Source organism: Petaurus breviceps, unplaced genomic scaffold (assembly GCF_028583685.1).
Source record: "Petaurus breviceps papuanus isolate PSGF00001 unplaced genomic scaffold, PetGlider_PUasm1.0 567, whole genome shotgun sequence".
Taxonomy (NCBI): domain Eukaryota; kingdom Metazoa; phylum Chordata; class Mammalia; order Diprotodontia; family Petauridae; genus Petaurus; species Petaurus breviceps.
The window spans coordinates 8,055,348-8,072,654 of NW_027186383.1; positions in this window are offsets into that span (position 1 = coordinate 8,055,348).

Here is a 17,307-nt window from a genome sequence, read left to right on the forward strand (position 1 = left end):
AGCACTCTGGGAGCTGAGCCCAGACCCACATGAGCTAGAGGTTTTAGACTGGAGGGACTTCAGATCACCAGCAGCTGTGGCTGTTTGCAGAATTATCATCCCATAGATGCTAGGGACAAAGTGAGAGGTCAGTGCAGTGTGGACTTTGGGACCTGGGAGTTTGCATTGGCCTTTGCCCCCAGGGTGAGAAGAAGATGAGGTGCTGTGTCTGTGTAGCCACCGCCACGTGGCTGCTTCAGAACTCCTGGCCTGCAGATTGCAGAGGGACCAAGTGACCAGTCTGAAGGGTAATTGCTCTTGCTTTAACCTGCTTGGGTCTGGATTGTGATCTAGGGTGGAGGTCCTGGGGTGCGTGACCAGTTTGCCAAAGCATGGGGAGGCTTCAGAGAAGCCACCCAACTAATAGCTCCAGCAGCTGAGAAAATCCCAGCGATTGGGACAAAGCTCCCCCGTCTGGTAGCAGAGTTCTACTGTGGCAAAAAGTTCAGAAGTCAAGTGATTGAGTGGCAACATGAGCAAATGAGGGAAGCAAGGCAAGCACAGTCATCCAACTTTGGACTCCTTTTTTGGGGACAAAAAGGATCAAAGTATGGAACAGGAAGAAGACAGCAAAGTCAGAACTCCTGCACCAGAAGTTTCCAAGAAACAAGTAAGCTGCTTACAGGCCATAGAGGAGCTTAAGAAGGATTTTGAAAACCAAATAAGAGAAGTAGAGGAAAAATTGGGAAGAGAAATGAGAATGATGCAAGAAAATTATAAAATTATAAAATGAGAGTCAACAACCTGACTGAAGAAAATAACACCTTAAAAAATAGACTAACTCAAATGGCAAAAGAGGCTCAAAAAGGCAATGAGGAGAAGAATGCCTTAAAAAGCCAAATTTGCCAGATGGAAAAAGAATCTCAAAAGCTCACTGAAGAGAATCATTCCTTCAGAATTAGACTGGAGCAAAAGAAGCTAGTGACTTAATGAGAAATCAAGATACTATTAAACAGATCCAAACAAATGAAAAAATAGAAGGAAATGTGAAATATCTCATTGAAAAAAAAAACCACTGACCTGGAGAATAGATCCAGGAGAGATAATTTAAAAATTATTGGACTACCTGAAAGCCATGATCAAAAAAAGACCCTAGAACTCATCCTCCAAGAAATTCTCAAGGAAAATTGCCCTGATGTTTTAGAATCAGAGGGCAAAATAGAGGTTGAAAAAATCTAATGTGATCACTACTTGAAAAAGATCCCAAATAGAATTTGCTCCCATGGAACCAGGAAGGCTCTCCATTCAGCTACCATTCTCATGACACATCCCAATGATGAAGCAAAGGGTCTGTCCCTTCTTTCAGTGTGTTTCATTATGGTGGTAAGAAAATAGACTGATCAGTTTTAGATGGTGGCTGGAAGCACTTGATATGTATTGATTAAGATGGAATCTCTGGTTCCCAATGCACCAGAGGTTTTCCAAGCTACTTATTCTCTTATTCTCCAAGCCACATTTTGTGTGTGTGTGTGTCACAGACTCCTTTGGCACTGTGGTCAAGTCCATGCACCCTTTCTCAGAGTAATGGATTTAAATACATAAAATAAAATAGTGAGGACTAAAAAAGAAATCAATTCTATTGAAATACAGCTACCTAAATATTTTTTTGAAAAAACAAGTTCACAGACCCCTGGTTAAGTGTCTTGTTGTAAATAGATAATAGAATCTGGCTGGGACTCTTTACTTCCATCCAGTGATTATAGAAACTGGCTTTCTTCACTCTCAGAAACAGCATGCAGCTTTTCTTCAAAATTGGTCCCTGCTTTCCTGTAGAGGGCCGATCACCTTCTACACCAGCGACGCTGCTTAGAAATGCTCTTTGAGCTCAGAGCTATGAAGCTGCCCAATCACTACTGTTTATTAGCCATAATTTGACCAAACCACAAATAAGAGCCGTGATGGAAACTTGCTTCTGAAACAAGGCCTCAAGTTCTGCTTGGGCAGGAGAAGTGGGTGGCAGCTAACTCTCAGGGAAGACATTTTTTGCTTTCTCATTCACTCTCTTTTCCTCCCAGTGGCAATTTCCCTTTTAGAACATGGACTACCAACCTGCCACAAGGGAAGACAACATCCTGCTCCTCAGAAAAAGAAGGCAGACACGAGATTAATGCTGGTGTTCTCTGGCTTAGCTTTAGAGATGCTGGTTGAGATTCCCTGAGCTATAATTTAAGAAAAAAATATGTTTGATGTATATTAACCTTCGTTTTTACATCGTAGGAATTTTTAGGTTCGTGCTGTCTTCCCTATGCTCCACCCCCTCCAACCCATACACCCTAACCTGGAATTGAACTCTTTCTTGTAACGAAGAAAAACAAATACACCAAAACAACAAACAGAGATGATATATGACTGTGTATGTAACCTTTGGCCCCTGGAGCCCCTGACTTCTTTACAGACATAGGTATGTTTCATTATGTCTGGGACCAAGATTGTTGATTACTGGAGTTTGACTTTCTTTTAGTGTTCTTCATTTATATCATTGCAACCACTGAGTACATTATTATTCTGGTTCTGCTCACTCCCTGTGGCATTGATTAATAGAAATCTTCCTCTCTTTCTCTGAATTCCTCTTACTTGCCACTTCTTACAATATATAACATTCCATTATATTCATACACTAGTTTATTGAACTATTCCGCTATTGGTGGGCACCATTTTTTTATTATCACAACAGAACAAAAAAATTTTTCTATGAATATTTTAATATATATTGAACCTTTTCCTCTCTCTTTGACCTACTTGGGGTGTATGCCCAGTAGTGGAATTGCTGAGTTAACAGGTAGAAAATGTTTAATCACTTTTCCCTTTGCATGATTCCATATTGTTTCCCAGAATGGTTGGAGTAATTCATGGCTTCACCAATAGTGCAGTCTGCTGGTCTCCTCATAGTTCCTCTAATATTTTCTACTTTTGTCTTTTGGCATCCTTGACAGTTTTCTTGGTGGTGAGGTAAAACCTCAGAATTGTTTCAACTTTCATTTCTCTTTTTATTAACACTTAGAACATAATTACTAGTCTATAATTTTAACTGATTCCTTCCCATAATCCGCTATCCTTATCAAATATATATATATATATACATATATATATATATATATTACATATCATTATTAAAATCTTAAAATGGCATCAAGATTTTTGGAACATTCTACATATATACATACACACAGGTATTTACATACAAACACACATATATGTAGGAAACCATTGCAGTTTTGTGTTGGTTAGAATGCAGCATAAAAGTCAGTGTCAAAGTTGTCTGAGACAATGGACTTTGATTCAGCACCAGAGTCAGGAAATCCAAAGAATAGGCTTAATCTTAGCCTGGGAACTCTGTCAGTTTTCTTTGGTTGGGGAGGTGATAGAACACATGACTAAAGAATTGTTTGTTTTTTTCACGGAGAGGTTTTCTAGTCACTGCACCTTAGTAGACAAACAAAAGCCAAATGAACTGCCTTTGTGAATTGCTAAATTGAATTGTTACTGACAGCTACCTGACTAAGGCAGCTAGATGGCAGAATGGATAGAGTGCTGCACCTGTAGTTAGGAAGCCTCATCTTCCTGAGTTCAAATATAGCCTCAGACACTTACTAGCTGTGTGACCCTGGGCAAATCACTTAATCCTGTTGGTCTCAGTTCCCTCATCTGTAAAATGAACTGGAGAATGAAATGGCCAACCACTCCAATATCTTTGCCAAGAAAATGCCAAATGGGGTCACATAGAGTTGGACACAACTGAACAACAAAAATGACAACATCTGACTTAGGGTCAGAAATTCCTTATACTTCCCATTGAACTCTTTGTGGGAATCCAGGGCTCCCAAATCCATTTTAGAGTGAAGTGCCCACCAGAAATTATACACTAGAGTTCCCTTAAACCTGCTAGGGGGGGGACCCCTACTGAGTTCCTTGGAAACCACCTAATAGGCTCCAATAGTAAAGAAATGTTTCACCTGTGTTGCTAAAAACATTCCACAGATTCCCACGGATTCAGGTCTGTTTTGCTTCAGTAGAAATAATACTAAGGCTTTGTTTCAATAAGAATAATACTGAGAATGTTTTGCTTGAACAGAAATAATACTGGGAATTCTTTGCTTCAATGGGAATAATACTGAGAAAGCTTCACCTCAATGGAAACAGTGCTAACCCCTTAGAAACATATTCTGTTGCTAGCAATCACATTGTCTATAAAATTATGTCTAACAGAAAGCTCGGGGCTGTTTTTCAGTCTGAGACGTAGTCCCAGCCAGTTAATAAACACTCCTATCAAATCATAATTGGCCTAGCTGTCCTGTTATATCTCGGTGTCCATTACAAGAGGTCATTGTCTAAGAGTCCCATATGAGTTGTGTGTAGGCTGGGTTTTGAAGCCCCTTTACTTCCAAGAGTGTCTCCAGATTGCCATGAAAATAACTCAGAGAAAGAACAAATCATTCTCTCCCAACTCTGAACCTTTTCTTTTGCTATTTCCCATGATGGAAATGTATTTCTTAACACCTCTGACCATTTTTACCTTTGGAAAGCTTATTTATCTCTTCAGTGTCAACTCAAAAGAAATTTCCCCCGTGAAGTTTTCCTAATAACTCTATCTGGACATTCAGCCTCCATCTCTTACAGTCCTGTAGCATTTAGCTGGTATCACTCCAGTGAAGCTGCATTGTAGTGGGGCTATTTCCTTCATACACTCTACCTTTCTGCCAAACCAGACTACTTGATGTTCCTTGAACTTAACGTTCCATGTCTCACTTCTGTGCCTTTGTATGTTATCCACTCATGAGAGGAATGACTGCCCTCCTTATTTCTGTCCTTCATACTCCTTGTCTGAAAGTGTTCTTTCCTTCCTCAGGTAAAGCCCTTTATCTATCTCTCCTTTCCCCCTTCATTCTCTACTTTCCATTATTATTATTAGTGGTAAGTACTGTGTTTGTGATTTCATCTGTGTGAGATAGAGCTGTCAGATTTGAGGAAGGAGGGCAGCTAACCAGATTAAAATGTAATTGGGAGGGGTGGTTAAGTGGTGCAGTGAGTAAAGCTCTGGCCCCGGAGTCAGGAGGACCTGGGGTTGGATCCGGAATCAGATGCTTAACACAAAAAAACCTAGCTGTGTAACCTTAGGCAAGTTACTTAACCCTAATTGCCCTCCAAAAGGCAAAAAAAAAATGTAATTGGGAGGGGTGGTTAAGTGGTGCAGTGAGTAAAGCTCTGGCCCTGGAGTCAGGAGGACCTGGGTTTGGATCCGGAATCAGATGCTTAACACAAAAAAAAACCTAGCTGTGTAACCTTAGGCAAGTTACTTAACCCTAATTGCCCTCCAAAAGGCAAAAAAAAAGAATGTAATTGGGAAATGTTGAATAAAATAAGCAACAATCCAATACAACACAGATAAGGGGGTCTGTGGTTTCCTGAGTCTGTATGTGGCCCCAGGGGTTGGTTTCTATTTGTGTTTTATACTACCGGTAAGGAGGACACTCCCTTTACCAATACACGTTTGCACCTTCTTTGCATCTTACAGATTTTGAGAATTTTCTAGAGTGCTAAGAGATTAAATGTTGGACTTGAGCTCTGGTCTTCCTAGCTTCAAGGCCAACCCTCACTCTCTCCTCACATGCTGCCTCTTGTCAGTGGTTAGGGTTATGAAATGATGATCAGTAAATGAGGCTTAAAAGCAGTAAAGAAACATAGATAGGAAAAGAGGCAGGAGAGCGAGAGGAGTCCATGAAAAGCAAGGAGGGGGAGAGGGATGTCTAGGAAGTTGGAGTGATTACAGTAGGAAAGGCTGCCGAAAGGTGAAGAAGGATGAGGACTGCGGAAAGTCCACTAGATTCTGTAACTGATCGATCATCGGTAATGTTGGAGAAAGCAGTTTCAGTTGAGGGATGAGGATGAAAGTGAGATTGCAGGGAGCTGAGAAGAGGCTTTATTTATTCATTTTTTTAAAGCAATCGGGGTTAAGTAACTTGCTCAAGGTTACACGGCCAGTTATTTCTGGGTGTGGTGCTGAGTGTCTGAGCCCGGATTTGATCCAGGTCATCCCGACACTGGAGCCAGTGCTCTTACTCGCTGAGCCACCTGGCGCCCCTAAGCAATTGGGGTTAAGTAACTTGCTCAAGGTTACACGGCCAGTTATTTCTGGGTGTGGTGCTGAGTGTCTGAGCCCGGATTTGATCCAGGTCATCCCAACACTGGAGCCGGTGCTCTTACTCGCTGAGCCACCTGGCCGCCCCTGTAAAGAGGCTTTAAAAGCCCTTCGTAATCACTTTTCCAGTCTGCCTATACCTTACTTCCCCTCTAAACTTGATGATCTGACACTTGTGATCTCGGCTTCCTTGCTGTTCCTCATAGTTGATGCTCTATCACCTAGAGTTTCCACTGGCCATCCCCCATGTCCCCAACACTCTCCCTTCTCCTCCCTGCCTCCTGCCTCAGAGCTTCCCCAGCTCCCCTCAAGTCCCAGCTAAAGTCCCACCTTCTACAAGAAGTCTTTCCCAGTCCTTAACCTCAGTACCTTCCCTTTGTTGTTTATCTCCACTTTGTCCCTGCTCCATCTTGTTTCTATGGAGTTGTTGGCGTGTTGTCTCCCCATCAGACCATGAGCTCCATGAGGGCAGGGATTGCTTTCCACATCTCCAGAACTTAGCACAGTGTCTGGCATACTTAATAAATGCTTGTTGACTTGACTTAACTTGAAATATATCTCCCCCATTTCATACCCAGTTAGCTATCCCTAACAGCAAATATTAAAAGAAAGTTCACTCACACCAACTGTGACAACACTCCTAGACTGTCCCCCCTCCCTCCATCTTATCTCCACCTCCTTTGCAATGAAGGGAGGGAGGTAAATGCATTTTCTCAACTCCTCTCTGGGGACACACTTACCCTGCCATATATAATGACTACTCGACTGGTCCTATTGCTTAGGAGAATCTAAGCTTCTTGAAGGCAGAGACTATTTCTTGTCTGTTTCTCTAGTGTCAGTTTCAGGACCTTTCACATAGTGGGCTCTTCATTAATATTTGTTGAAATGAATTGAACTGATCATACCATCTACCTGCTAGATGTAAACTCTGAGAGGGCAAGGATGTATCTTATAAACTCTGTATTCCCTACAGTGCCATGCATAGTGAAGGTACTCAGTAAATGCTTACTGAGAGAAAAAGCAAAGTGCATAATCCAATAGCAAGGATTAATATAATTCATCCTATGAAAATGTATTGAATCACAGCCGCGTATTGATCATTGAGCAAGGGAGAAGGATGGTGGGTATTCTTTGCATAGGAAACAGCTTGAGCAAAAGTATGTAAGTGAGAGAGCAGGAAAAGCGTAGGTGAAGTTATAAAAACAAGTGAGGCTCTAGGAAAGAGGAGCCATTGGAGAGAGGAGACTATCAATAAACCTGGGTCTACTCCATAGGAAAGGGAAAATGGGCTGGGGAAACCTGGAGGTTATCTGGATATTCACATCATTTGTCGCAATGCAGGTGCCTTTGGGCTATCATCTAAATGTCTTTAGATGATATCAACTGTGGGTAGGGGGGAGGTGGTGACACAAAGTAAATTTGCATCATAAAGAGGTCTCTTTCTTACACAAGCAGAAGGCTGAGAATTGTGTGGCTGTGTGCAGCTCTGCTGTTGCTTTGCAGAAGGAAACTTTGAGCACTTCTGACAGCTGGATCTCCATGGAAATTAGTTTGCTGAGAGAATAGAGCTATTTTAAGGAGCTGTAAAGAAGGGAACCTGGTAGGCTAAGGTTAGAGAAGGTATCTGTGGGAGACTGTGTTTTTGAATGACTCACTAATTTCCCTCATACTGGGGAGGACAAAAAGCAAGTGAGAAAATAACTTATACACAATATGTATATATAATATACACACATATGTGTATAAATGGATGTGTGTATCTATCTGTGTGTGTGTGTGTGTGTGTGTGTGTGTGTGTGTGGAGAGAGAGAATGGAAAAGGATGCCTGACCTTCCCCATGATTTATATCAGGGCTCTAACTTTTTTCCTATCTTCCTAAGCTGATGCTTGATTATTGTTGTCTGGGATGAGAAGTGTCAGGTATTGTGTTAATAATGTATTACATACATAACAACTCCCTTACATGGGTATAGAAAACACTTTATATTTTTCTAATGCTTTTCCATCCATTATCTCCTAAGAAAAACCTTGGAGAGCAGGGGAAGATTATATTATTAATATAGATAATATTTTCTAGTGATGTTATATGGCTGTGAATCAGGACACAACAATTTCAGAATTATAAAAGTTACAAAGAACCCAATGGGTAATGGAATGATGCGTGGCGAATGTCAGTTCTATAACATGATTCCTATTGTAGTATTATTCCCATTTTATAGGAGAGGAAGCGGAAGTGTATCTTGTCCCAGGATGTATAGTCAATAAATAGTGGAACTGGATCTTGAATCTGTAAATTTTATCTTTCATTTTCCTCTTTCATAAGCTGAGGGCAAAGAATGATAAGGAAGGAAGAGGGGGTGAAGTTGTGTTGCATTCTTTGCGATGACTGGTATTCTCGTACTCCAGAGATCCCGTTTTGGTGTGTGTGTGATGAAATGGGACCAAACCATAATGATGTTTGGTCTTTCCCAAGACCTTCCTGTTGATTGTTTCCAAGTGTCCTGTTCATGGCACCCTCCCACAGCCGCCACCCAAAGATTCAGGATTTATTCCCCTTTAGACTTTGCTTATAGGTCTGTGGGTACTTTGGCAAGTCTGTAAGTTGATTGGTGAGGAAGCTCCTTCTTGCAGAGCATAATTCCTCCACACTTTTTCCATCCTTCCTGCTGCTCCTTGTATACAGCATTCTGCCTTTTCAATGCCTGTCTTTATGCCTGAAATGCTTTTCCTCCTTACCTCCACCCATCTGCTTCCTTGGGATCTGTCCTTCAAATCCTGCCTTCTGCCTGAGACTTTTTCCAGACCTTGCACCGCCCCCCCATCTGTCCCCTACTGCTAATGTCTTCTCTGTAAGGTTGCCTCCCATTTACACTGTATATCTCTAGTATCTACTTAATTGTGTCTTTATTGTCTCCTTATTAAAATATGAGTTCCTTGAGGTCAAGGACCCTGGTTTTGCTCTCTTTGTATTCCCAGTGCTTTTAGCATAGTGCCCGACACATAGTAGGTGCTTAATAAATGCTTACCAACTGACTAGTAGATCCACCCATTCACTGGAGACATTCTTATTTTCTTTTGATATATCAAGAGTATAGCAATTAGGCTGTCTTATTCTCAAGTCTATTAGCTCTCTCAGTCCTACATATCCTCAATAAAGTCTTTTTCATCAGTTCTTGGTTGTAAATCATCTTATAGAAACTCATATCTGCCATACATCATTTCATTACCTGTTGGGTTATTTGTAACCTTTTAAAATTTTTTTGTCCTATGATTCATAGTTATGACATCATATTGGTATTATAACAACATATTGGTATTAAATAAATGCCCTTTTGTGTTAGTGATAATTTGGGATCATTGAAAGCACTGGACAATTTTCTAATTATACTAGATTTAATCTCCTTCTACACAATTCTGAACCCAGTATACTGTTGTTCTGTGGCAGCCAGGAAATCCATATTTATGATCTAATTCATAAAACTGCACAGCCAGTTGCATGTCATAATCTGGGCAATATGCATTTTTCATCCACTTTGTTTTTAAAGTGTGACTATTACACGAGCCAACTTCTCTTGCTTTGCTGTGAGTTTCAGTTCAAAGCTTAATTCACTTATCACAATGTCACCTGTGAAAAGAGAATTTAGAGACTCTTGGGAATCCTTATTTTGGAGAGAATTTGCATAGGATATCTTCCACGATCTTGGTAAACACCTTAAGTGAATGTAACTCACCCTGTTTTGAAACTCATTTGATAGCATTACTCACTGGAACATGGAACGTCATTAAGTGTATCTAAACAATTCTAATAAAGATTTGTAAAAGATGAGAAAGCAACCATCTGAGTTGGTAACCATAGATGATGATCACTCACACTTTTATTTTTCGATAAAAGCATTGCTTACAATTTGTTGCTTTCTTCTGGACTCTTTCCTTCTTTGATGTATCAACAGACTTGATTTCCAAATGTGATTAAAATTTGTCACCTCATTTTGGTTTCTCTTGCACAGATTTGGTCCAGTACAACAGTTCTCAACTTCATCATAGTGAGCACCATTGCCTCAAAAACCAAACCAAACCAAACAAAATAGTGTTGGCTGGGTGGGCTCCATGGTCATCTTTAGCTAAGACTGAGCAATGCCAAGAGGTGAGTGAACTCTTTTTGACCTGGTAACATTAGGTGGTCCCAAAGCACTGCTGACACATATCTTGGAAAGGAAATAGGGACTTCACTGGCTGAGGGGATTTCTGGGTTCTTTCTTCCTCCATTTTATGGTGACTATTTCTCATCAAACATCGATAAAGATGGGCTATAGCTGGAGTCAGTGTTATCATTTTGCCCATTTCCCATTTTGTGGAGTTGGCAGCTTATTTAAGCAGGTTGGATTGGAGTTGCTCTCTCCATTTAAGTTGATTTTTACTTTTACTTGGGCATTTTCTTTAGTTGATTCAATTCAAGAACCATTAAGCATCTCTTTGATGTGAAACACTGGGAATACAAAGACAAAAGCTGTACATTCCTTGCCTTCAGGGAGCTTATCTTCTATGGTGGATGATTTCTGCAGAGGCATGGATATGGGAGATGGAACACCTAGGATCATTGACAGAGCTGGAAGGGGCTCCTGGATCATAACTAGTCCAATCCCTTTCATTTCCCAGATGAGGAAGCCAAGTTCCAGTGACTTGTCCAAGATCATGCAGGTAGGAGCCATCAGAGAGAAGAAGGATTTGAACCCAAATCTTTTGACTCCAGATTTCAATGCTCTATAGATTCAGTGCTCTATCTCCTATTCTATGCTCTAGAATGTAGAGTTTGTAAAGGGCAGAAATGTGCAAAAAACCTGGAAGAGTCAGTGGAGCTCAGATGGCAGAGGTCCTTCAATGCCAGGTTGAGAAATTCATATTTTGTCTTGGAGATAATGGGGATTCAAGGTTTTGGAGCAGGGGGGTAGGCACACACCTTGTGCAAGGTTCCGTGAAGTGAAATAATGGCAAAGAAGACAGAGTTCTTGTTCTGGAATAGCAGATACACTGGGCTGGGTTATTTCCCCTTGCATAGAAACAAACAGAAGACAAGGCAGAGTCTGGAAACATGGAAAGAATGATATAACTGAGGTACAATTTCTTTGAAAGTAGCAATCACTGCCCTGAGTCTTTTCTAGATAAACATTCTCAATTCCTTCAACTAATCTTTGTATTCCTTGGACATCAGTCATTTCTCTACTGGCTGTCCTTGGGTGCATCCAGTGGCCTTCAGCTGCCCAGCCCAGAGGAGGGCTGTGACAGGTCAGCCCTCTGCATGCTTGACCCCATTCCCAGAAACTCTGCCTCTCTGCTTGCAGCCCACTTCATTGTTTTCTTCCCGCTACTGAATCATCTTGAGTTTATGGTCTACTAAAACCTCTCCTTCTTTCCTATGGAGTGAAGACACTGTCTGGAGCAAACTCTGCCCAAGTAGGTCAGTTGCAGGTAGTCATTGCCATTATGCAAACTGTCTGGGAGCAGCGTGACCCATTAACCTAGTTCTTGATGCGCTGTGTTGTGCCATATTTCACTTCCAGATGGACGGGCACATACTAGCTCTCAGTACTTCCTTCCTGTCTCTCAGTTTTGGGTCAACTTTGTTACTGTCTGTTTTCAAGTGGAGCTTTCTCTGTGGTACAATTTCCCAATCTAGTCTTGAAGCTTCCCCAGGATAATGCCCAGGATCTCTTTATCAGGCTTCCCTTTGCTTGGCTGTTTACCCCTTGCCCTCAAATGCAGTGAGTCCTATGACTCTGCTGACCCCCATCTCCTTGAATGACTTCTGTGTGTGTAGTTCATCTCAAGAGTATCCTGTCTCCTGGTTGTGCCCACCAGGCACTGTCTTTACTCTGTGGGTCATACTAATTTCGCATTCTTCTAAAATTATATTGTTCTACAAATCACAACCATGGATCTTCACCAGGAGAAAATTTGTTATGAAGTTAGGTCTTTGTGTTAGGGAATGTAGGCTCATTAAGTCTATGGCACAATTTCCTGAATCCAATAGAATCTGCTGCCTTGCATCTATTCAATTCCAACCCAACCCCATCTGTGTTTCCTGTTCTGATCTACATACAGAAGAACTGGCAGAATGAACTGGTCATCCAATTGCATACAATTGTTTGGATAATGGATGTTTTTCATCCATTTTGTTTTCTGCATATACAATGTTAGGTCAATTTATTCTGAGTAATCCTGGTTCTCATTGAGGAGACCCTGTAATGATCTGTGACTTAATGTAATTAGTACAATATCATCCACAACTTTGCCAACTGTAGAGAATCCTTTGTCCCCTTGGACGTTGGCCAGACATCCTCCATGACAGTAGTAAATTCCTTTGGTAAAGGAATCTCCCTGTTTTAAGCCTCAGCTATTGTCAGAGGACAAATGAACAAAGTCAAGGGCTCTTGCTGGATCCTAGAACATGCCTGTGCTTTCATGTACTGTGGGGGATCTCTAACCTGGGGTTGCTGACCTTGTTTTTTTTTAATTGATAGCTTTTCCAGTAGAATCGCTTTCCTTTTAGGCATTTATGAACATGATTCTGAGGAGGGGTCCAAGAATACCCCCGAAACCTAAGGGCCCCTACTTTCTTAGACCAAATTTTTTTGAGGCAATCAACAATCAAGCCTAAGCGGTATCTTGTAGTATCTATGCCTTTTAGTTAATTGTGTGACTGCAAAGGTACATAGCCTGTCATAGAGATTCCTAGGTGAATGCCCGGGTTTCCTTCTCATATTTTCCTCGAGGATTGCCTCAGCAGGAATGAAGAACAAAGGCTCCCTGAATAATGACTTATTCTTGGAAAGATGCAACAACAGAGATTGTTTGTTTGATAACCCCCTTGTTACTAATACCAGAAGAAGCAGATGACAGGGAGAGGTATGCTCTTCAAAAGTAGTGACCAATTTTTTTGAGAGGGGTCAGCTAAAAGTTCAGATGGAAGGGGGGATTCCCCACAGATGTTGAAATCATCTAGATGCCACCATCCACGGGGAAGGAGAGTTTGGTACTTGCCTAGATGACCTAAGAGAGAGTCACCCATGTGGAAGAACCCTGGGGGTCCTGCTTCAGGGAATCTGGAGAACTGGGCTATGAATAGAAATTTGGTTTTGACCTGCCATGTGATTGGGAGAGCTGAAGAGGCTGAAACTGTTTTCAATGGTATAAGGGCTCCTGAGGCATGGTGGGAAATGTTTGTATGTTTGTTCTTATTATGTCTTTGAAATTTGTAAAACAAATCTGATATGAAGTGGTTAAAGGTAACTGGGGTGAAAGTCACTGGGCTGTGACAAATTTTATATTTGAACGGGGCTGATTAAAATTTAAAGTTAAATTAAAAGATTTAAAAAATAAAATTGAAAAATTAAAATTTAGGGGATGTAGTCCTTGGGGTCTTGAGCCGATGGCAGAGAAAAGAGACTTCCTTATGTGACGCATCCAAGATCACATATTTAGTAAGTAATGCCAGAACTGACCTAAGTAGAAGCAGTTCCTAATGACATCCTGACTAATGAGTGGTTCAAAGTACAAATCAGAGAACCAATTAATTTTGTGAAGGAGAATGGTAATGATAATGATGGCCAACAATGCCAACATGCTTCAGCTAATGCAATCCTTAGAGGAAAGATCATACCCTTGAGAATGTACAGCAACAAAATAGAAAAAGAGGTCTAATGAATTTAATATGCAATTAAAAATGATAAAATCAGCAAGCAGATGGGGAGCTGGAATTAATCTTGGGTCCTGGGAGTCAGAATCTTGCACTCTCCTGGCTGCATTCTGTATTTAAATACCTGCAGCCTGCAGGTGTTTTGTTCATTGGCTATGTTTACTCAGCATCACTTCATGTATCTTCTCATTTTGGGGGGATTCTTTGTAGTCCTTCTTTCCTTATAGGGATATAGTATTCAACTGCATGCACCCTCCATAATTTATTCAACCATTTCCCAATAGATTGCTTCCATTTTTTTTTGCCTTTCCAAACAGGAATGTTTTTGTAAAAATAGCTCCCTCTCTCCATCCATGTTCTTGGGGTACAAACCCAATGATAGAGGTCACTGGCTTATAGGGTATAGAAATTTTGGTAACTTTTATAGCTTAATTCTGAATTACTTTCCAAAAACAGTTGGACTGATTTTTAGCATGCTTGCTTTTCCACAGAGCTGTCAGTATTGAATGTTTTTCCTAACCCAAGCTTTCAGGAAAACATTTACTGTCTAAAATGAGGTGTGTTAGTATGCGGGTGTGACTATAATTATCTGAGCCTGGCCAGGAAGGCATCTCTGGTATTGTGGAGTTATACCTTGTGTGGGTGCTGACCTAATTGCTTTTTAGAGTTCTATGGTTGGATCTTTGAAAATTAAAATAGTTACATTGCCATAATCTTCCTTTAATATCCAACACATAAAAAAGACTCGGTGTTTTCAGTAAGTGGGCGACTTCTGATCAGGAGGATTCTCTCTGTGTTCCCTCCCTCTGTTTTTCCCCAAAATAGTACCTTAGAGATCTAACCTCCCTTTTAAGTAAACATGGGATGGTCCACGTCTCATGTCTTATTCAGACTTATGTTTGCTGACTGTCCTTGAAAGCTTGGGAGTTTGGCAAATGCCATCATTATCCCCGTATTTTCTATGCTCATGTATTTTCTTTTCTTACCTTCATTTCTGATGAAGAAACTCAAGGCTTTCCTTCCTCTTTCTTGGTATAATTCAAGAAAGATGTTTATCCTAGTCTTCAAGATTAGCAGCTAGGTGGTGCAGTGGCCAGAGCTCTGGACCCGGAATCAGGAAGACCTGAGTTCGAATCCAGACTTGGACACCTACTAGCTGTGTGACCCAGGGCAAGTCACTTTACCCTGTTTGTCTTAGTTTTCTCCTCTGTCAAATGAGCTGGAGAAGGAAATGGCAAACTACTCCAGTATCTTTACCAAGAAAACAGCATCAACAACAAAATGAAAACAGCAAAAATAAATTCCATCGTCCACTTAAATTATTTAGAGAGTATAGTCATTGAGGATCCTTGCTGTTTGGGGAGATGGAGTAGGACCAGTTTCTCTTTCACTGTCTTTTCCTTATTTCCCAGGTTACCAAGGGACTTCGCCTCTGTCATGGAGGATGTCTTCTGCAAGGCTCAAATAAAATAAGCATTTTCTATAAATGGTGTAGTCCTCCAGGGGCTCCTGCTTATGGACAACACTGGGCTCATTACATTAAGCCCCAGACACCACAAAGCCTCCTCGATGGGAGTCCGAGGCAACCTGAGAGAGCAGCCCAACAATCTAAGGGGGAAAACCGAGAGGACTAAGGATACCTCTGTCCAGATGCCAGGATCCAGTTGGAAGAGTGCTCTGTAGTTAGCCCACCAGTTCCTCACTCAGGTGCCCCAAGTACATGACAAACTGACCCACAATGTTAAATGGCAGGGGGAGAACAGGCTGGATACCTTTGGGACGCTGTGTGGCACTCTCAATACTCCCAAACTGCTCTCTGGCACAAGATTCCATATATTGTCCCAATGGTGGTATATTTGCCTCCTAATCCTGGGTTACTGTGTGCTCCAAAGAATTGAAGATGATCCAAAGGGCAATGAAAAGCTGGGTGGGTGCCCATTTACCTTCTGTCTCTCTACGCTTCTGTTCCTTCTTTTTTCTAACACTGCTGCCACTCTGGAGCCATCCCTCCTCACCTCTCACCTGGCCTATTTTCATAGCTTGCTGGTTGGTCTCTTTGCTTTGCCTCTCTCTGCTCCAGTCTACCCTCCACCCAGCTGGCAAACTACTTGTCCTAAAGAGCAAATCTTTCCCATGCACTCCCTCCTCCCCAATCCTATCACCTCCAGTGGATAAAGACCCTGGTTCTTTGGTTCAAGGTCCAGAATATTTTGCATTACACCTGTGTATGTAGCAGGAATAACCATATTGATCATGGAGCCTATGTCAACTCTAAGGATCCTTCTTTCAACCTCCATTTTCATTTGGGAGTTGAGTCCCCAGAGCTTGGTGACATCTTCCCCTCCAAGTTCTAGGGGTGACTCAGAAGAGTCTGGGGACATTCTCTAATGCCAACAGCTTGAGGCCCCATTGAGGTGGTTCAGGAAAGGATCAGTCAGCCAAGCAATTGGTTTTTAGAAAGGCTGGAGTCATGAAAACTGGAGTTCAAAGCTGGCCTCAGACACTGACCAATTGTGTGACTCTGGGTAAGTCACTTAACCCTATTTTCCTCAGTTTCATAGTCTGTCAAATGAACTAGAGAAGGAAATGGCAAACTGCTCCAGTATCTTTCCAAGAAAACCCCAAATGGGGCCATGAAGAGTTGAACAAGCCTGAAAAACAACTCAACAGGGGCGGCTAGGTGGTGCAGTGAGTAAGAGCACTGGCCCTGGAGTTGGGAGGACCCGGGATTAGTTCCAGCCTCAGATACTTAACACCCACACAAAAAAACTGGCTTGTAACCTTGGGCAAGTTACTTAACCTCAGTTGCTTAACAAAAAAAAACCTCAACAACACAATTAAAGGAAAGTTGGCATAATAGAACCCTTCCCACCCAAAGTCAGTGGCATGCTCTCCCACAAGTACACACAGAGTCCCAGGGAAAGGGAGCCCAGAGTGAGGAAGCACATTCAAGGAAGGAGTAATTCACAGCTTCTGGTGGCTAGAGGATCTTATGTCCCTTTCCTGGGTTACTGAAGTGGTTCCTCTTAAGCATGATGAACCGTATCTATCTATGCTTAGTGCCTGATGTGGGCACCACCATCAGCCAATCCAGGGATGGAGTGAGGACACCAATGGGAAGATGGAGGCCCCACATCCTCCAGCCCCACCAAGCAAGGGCCTTCTCTGGCCAAAGGAGGAGAGTGGGAAAAAGCTGGCTAAGGATGGAGCAGAAGTGTCCATTCCCCCCTCTCACAAATGGTCCCTTCTCCAGGTGGGCTGGAAATCCATGCCTGCTTCAAGCTCTCCAAAGGTCCTGTCCTCTAGCCTGATGATTACAAATGACATTTGATGTGGGGCCATATTTCCTGGGGCTGTCCAGACATGACTGTTATACAGCATCAGTATAGGGAGAAGGACTTTTTCTGTCATTACTTTAAAGTCTATGATTGACCTTTTG